Source organism: Bombyx mandarina, chromosome 06 (genome assembly GCF_030267445.1).
Source record: "Bombyx mandarina strain Sakado chromosome 06, ASM3026744v2".
NCBI classification, from domain to species: Eukaryota; Metazoa; Arthropoda; class Insecta; order Lepidoptera; family Bombycidae; genus Bombyx; species Bombyx mandarina.
Window position 1 is genome coordinate 15,331,252 of NC_143213.1, and position 6,004 is coordinate 15,337,255.

The 6,004-nt window shown below is 40.6% G+C and overlaps 1 long non-coding RNA gene across 1 annotated transcript; it reads right to left on the reverse strand.

Annotated features, from left to right (window-relative positions):
• Positions 1 to 1,250: 1,250 nt before the first annotated feature.
• LOC149502868 (uncharacterized) lies at positions 1,251 to 5,370 on the reverse strand. Its single transcript, XR_016323272.1, has 2 exons — positions 4,642 to 5,370; positions 1,251 to 1,462 (listed from the first exon to the last, which is right to left on the reverse strand). It is a non-coding gene; the product is annotated as an uncharacterized LOC149502868 (long non-coding RNA).
• Positions 5,371 to 6,004: the final 634 nt, after the last annotated feature.

Consider the following 6,004-nt stretch of genomic DNA (forward strand, 5'->3'; position numbering starts at 1 on the left):
GATTCTAAACGAACTACAAATTAGTTTAATAGTTTGCAAAATAGACAGTCTAAATGAATCTACTACTAATTTACTACTATTATAAGTATCTATCGTTCGCCTTGAAGTGGTCAGTTAGGACACGATTTAAATAAATTTTACACTTCAATTTTTACTTTAAAGCTTACTTGGTCACGGATGACCGTGACTTTAACAGAATTTTATTTTAATTGTGCGTTCAAAGAACAAAGTGGCAGATCTGTTATATTTTTGTATAGTAGTTTTCGTTATTGTTGAATATCTATGAAGGAGCCACAACAATTGCGGCTGAGCGTCATTGGCCGCATTTACCATCGCACCGCCCGCCACCGGAGTAGAGTTCATCCATACTACCTGGAGCCACTGCGGCCATCCACAGTGCGTTCCCAGAAATCTTTTTTGCCACGTACCATCTGGCTTTAGAATGAGCTCCCTTCCACGGTGTTTCCCGAGTGCTCTGTTCTTCTTCAAATGAGGCTTGTGGAGAGTACTTAATGGTAGGTAGCGCCTTGGCTCTGCCCCTGGCATTGCTGAAGCCAATGTGCGACGGTAACCACTCACCATCAGGTGGGCCGATACGCTCGTCTACCTACCTACGTCGCCTACCTGATAATGAAAAAAAAGTGGAGTCTTGCCTGCTGCGGCCGTCTCCTACCGCGACACGCCCTAAGCACGTCATTATGGATCCTCTCGATCGCGTTCAGCGCTAATTAAAATGTACAACCAATGCCATCAGCTGGCTGCCATCGGAGATACTCCACACATACAGAAGGTGTTCGTGTGTCACACAAATAATAATAATCAATCTTATGCTTCCTTTCAGAGTACGTAAACTATTTTCTTTTAAATTGCCACAGCAGGACGCGGCGATGTCTTGCCTTCCCTCCATTTATACGCTTGTTTGAAATTAATATTTAGTTTTTCTGAAATCATAATCAAAGAGTTACGTAGCGTAAAGTACTCCGTCGAGTGCACGAGGCTAGTAGTCTGTTAATAATACTTTAACATAATTGGCTAATATTAAGCTGTATGTAACATTTCTTATATACAAGGGTGCTTGTCGTCACAGTTCCTTGAACTTGAAGCAGAACAGTTGAGAACAGCGCCATCTGTTTAACCAGTTCATAACTTAAAAACTTATTTTTAAATTTCACTAGATGTCGCTATGTTCTCAACTGCGCGAAATATTTTATCATTTGTTGCAAATGATGTGACAATAAAAACCAGCAGCGTAACGACAAGTTCTTTTATTTGTGCAAGAATGCAGAAAAGTAGTTAGAAATGGCTGGCATGGCTTGTTTTATTAACACTATCCCCCCTTCGTTGGCTTTGGCTGGCGGCGGTGGCGGTGGCTATGGCGGAAGGGGGCGTGTTAATATGGCTTGGCGGCTTGGCTGGCGGCAGGGCATGACAGCTGACGTCACGTCCGTTACATTCGGCCATCCTGCAACAATTGCTCCCGCAATGGGGAACACACAAAAACATTTAGTTCTCAAATAAATCAATAAGGTCTTCAGTTTCGAGCTGCTCATCGGAACTACTAGCGCTATCGGACACATGGGCTATACTTTTATAGGGCTTTAATGAATCTGTTGATACCAGGCCAGTGAAGTTTTTATAACTTCGTAAACCTTTTAGATATACTTCTAATTCGATAACAATTGTTACCTACTACTTTAGTTACTACATACGGACCTGAGTACAAATCGTCTAATTTGGTATTAATCCTAGCGGCGCTACTAACCAGTTGGCGCCTGTCTCTATGATACAAAATGCCTTTTCTTATAAACATGAGCTTTTTTTTTATATTAATGTTGTGTGTACTCGCTTGTTTTATCCTAGCTGCAGCTATCTTACGCCGTGCGTCAACAGTTTCTGGTTCGAGACCAGGAATCGAAACATCACATATTGACCTACCAGAGCGCGCAAAGATTAAATCACAAGGCTTGTAGCCGCTGTTACTTTTAATTGTGTTGTTTGTGCCTCAATTAATGGAGTTCACTAAATTATTTGAAGCTTCACTAGGATCAGTTGCCCGCAACACAAAATTGTATGTTTAGTTTGTTCAACCTGGCCAATTAGCGCGCGGACAAGCAATACCGTTTAACGTATGCCTAGACTGTTTATCTTCTGATATATTTTTTTTAAAGTACCTACTCGTAAAAGCTTTCCCGTAGTCTGTCACCACGTGATTCGGGTATCTGGACAAACCCTATTAATATATTTTTCAATGCACGAATGGTCCCGATTAAATTTACAGTACGCGTTAGTTCAGCTATCACAAATTTAGACAACGCATCTTTCATTACGATCATGTACTGGTTGGTGCCCTTTAGATGTCCTACAGAAGGGCATCATGTTATCTTTTTGTACCATGCGCATAGTATCAGATGGTTTAGAGATCGGATATAGACAGTCTTCTTTTTTTTAACATAGTTATCCTTCTCATGTGTACAATAAAGACATGCTGCCACGTATTTCCTAATAAAGCGTGTCATTTTAAGAAACCAATATTGGCTTTTAATCAAAGCTAAACGATGATTTAGATCCACGTGACAAATGTCGTCATAGTGCATTTGTACAATTTTCCATTTAGCCGAAGGGACTGCGAGTCTATTTCCCTTAAAAAAATTTCGAACTAGTTCATAATTATCTTTAACATCAGCGCGACTTCGTCCGCGTGGAATATAGTTCACAAATAATGCTTTATTTTAGAACAAATTTGGTTAGCATAAAAAAACGTTATAGTGAGCCAACCTTAACATATAGATATATGCTATCGCGGACATTTTTTTTTTAAAGGGGAACAATTCTGTCACATTATTTTAGCGAAACTTTAACCGCTTCTGCAGCGCAGGCACCGGAAGCTCTTAAAAGGGAAAATAACCCGATTTCGAAACATTTACTGGTACTTCGCTTGTATTGGCCTTAGCGTGACACAATGATGGTCTTAGCGGTCTTAGCGTTATATAGCCTATAACCTTTTATATAGCCTATAACCTTTCAATAAATGGGTTATTTAACACTGAAAGAATTTTTCAAATCGGACCAGCAGTTCTTGAGATTAGCGCGTTCAAACAAACTCTTCAGCTTTATAATGCTAGTATAGATTGCTTTATAATCGAACTAAGCTTTTCGTCCTGACATTGCACAGTACAGAATCAATTAGTAACTTTAAGATAATTTACGTTCATCATGTCAACAGGATGCCTATTAAGCGCGTCTACAAATGTTCCATACGTTCACCAGGTCTATACTCAACACTAATGTCATAATCTTCTTTCAAAACTCACCATCGCGCCATGCGTGGTATAATGCCGCGTTTGGTAAGCGTAGCACAAACCACAGTACAATCAGTTTCTACTATATCATGCTTACCTACTTCATAAACACGGAACCTACGTAGCGATTGTACGACCGCCAGGTTTTGAGCTCTTAACTATGATACACACTCTTCCTTCCTAGTAACCCGGCTAAAATACATAACAGGCCGCAGTGAGTTGTCAGTTTGTTTTTGTAATAGTATACAAGAAATTCCTAAGTTACACGCATCGGTTTGTATTTCTGTAAGAAGCATAGGATTATACAGAGCTAGCATAGGTTTGGAACATAAACTGTTTTTCAGTTGTTCGAAATTCGCGTTATGTTCACGGCCCCACACCCATGATTTATCTTTTTTTTTTTTTTCTTAACACAGTTAATGGACGCGCAAGTAACATATAACCAATAAACTGTCGCACACTATGAGCATTATTTGGCACAGGAAACTGCGAAACGGCCGTCAATTTTTGTTGCACCCGGCTGTATACCGTCTGAAGATATTTTATGACCTAAACAAGTGACTTGTTTCTCCAAGAATGAGCATTTACTCATATTTAATTTGAAGTCTCCACCATAAAATTTCCCAAGTACTTTCTCAATAACTATTGAACCTGATTTTATATCAACCGAGGGTAGAGGTAAATCGTTTAAAATTGCTAGTATCTCGATTTGACCTACATTTATTTTTACTCAATTTCTTTTCTACCCACAGACTCAATTATTTTATTAATTAAACGCATTTAACCACCCCATCTTGAAGAATAATGTGGACAAAAAGAAGAAACGCATGAATACAGATGGCACATATGCTAAACCAAAAGGAGTTCTACTGTACTCGAAATAATGACCTTGCGGCGTAATGAAAGCAGTTGTGTGTCTGGCACAATGCTTAATTTATGGTAGCCCTGGTCTAAATCTAAACTCGTGAAGTACTGTTCGGTGGATACTTTTATATTTTACCATAGCGTTTAACGCACGATAATCAACGCATAGCCTACTGTCGCCGTTCTTTTTCTTAATAAGACCACTGGTGAAGCATGACTAGATTCAGATTATTTTATAATGCCGATGTCTAAAAGTGGCGATACACGGGCTGATCACTAGTAAGCTTAATTTGCATTTGAACTAAATTGGCAATACCTAAATCATGTGTATTCGTAGCAAAGCAATGCTTATACTGTATTTTTTTTAATCTGAATGACTCCTAATATTTAATGGCTCCTTTTAATTTTTTTTATTTCTACCCACAAATCTCGAAATATTTGTAATGGCATGGCTATGGCAAGTAGAAATGCAACACACCTGGCTGTTTGGCTGTGGCTCCTCGCAGCTGTTGGCCCTCAGCAGGACCTCGCCCGGCGGCCACAGGATGGTCTCCGAGCCCATGTTGATGTCTTTGATGTAGCTGTCTTCGCCGTTCAGCAGCGTCGCAGGCAGGGAGAAGGAAGCTCGTAGCCGTGAATCTCGTGAAGCGCCGTGAAGCTCGTAGTGCCGCAGTGGAGTAACCACGTTGCTGCTCTTTTAGTTTCCCTCTACGTGAACCAGAATGATGGAAGGACAGGGCGGCAGGCGCTTTTGGTCCGACGACGTCGAAGTCCCTTTGATTTGATTGTTCCAGGTTCTTCATCCTGTAGCTCAAGTATCGCCTTGTGGACCTCTTTCTGAAGCAATTTTTCAACACTTTCCTCGCCAGTGAAATAGGAGCTTCATCTTCTTCAAACTTGTCAGAAGACCGAGACATCTGAGCGTGTATATGACGTTGTTTCATTTCTTTATGCCACTTCTGATTGTTGCAAATGATGTGACAATAAAAACCAGCAGCGTAACGACAAGTTCTTTTATTTGTGCAAGAATGCAGAAAAGTAGTTAGAAATGGCTGGCATGGCTTGTTTTATTAACACTATCCCCCCTTCGTTGGCTTTGGCTGGCGGCGGTGGCGGTGGCTATGGCGGAAGGGGGCGTGTTAATATGGCTTGGCGGCTTGGCTGGCGGCAGGGCATGACAGCTGACGTCACGTCCGTTACACATTATATTTTGTTTTTTTTTCGTTTTTAAAGTAATATAGGAAATCTGGAAAAAACTAGTGGAACTATGTTGTGATTGAGAATGTGTATTTTTGTAAATATAACTTTGTTGACAAAATAAAACTTTAATGGCAAATACTGCTTGTTGTTTATGTTTACGTGAGACCTCATCAGTGGCGCACTCCGAGGTCGTCCTGCCTCACTGCTGCCAACATACGTCCTATCTTCAGCCGGTGTAATAGACACATGAGTCTCCGACCTCATCTCTCAAGGTGGATGGCGCCGCTCATGTCTATGATGTCTATGGTCTCTGTTGTCGTAAGCTCATACATGTGCAACAAATAAGACAGCTCTTTCGTAATGTTTGTTTAGTCTCCACGATATCAGAGATTCCATAGACAAACCGTGTTATTAAAAACGTCATAAGGCAAAATAAAGGATGTAGGAAGTAAGCAAGATGTTAAACCTTAAAACGTTTATTAAATTGAATCAATAAAATTCTAACTCTTTATTTACTGGTGGTAGGACCTCTTGTGAGTCCTCACGGGTTTTCGGTTCGGTTCGCGTTTCGGTTTGAAGGGTGGGGCAGCCGTTGTAACTATACTGAGACCTTAGAACTTATATCTCAAGGTGGGTGGCCC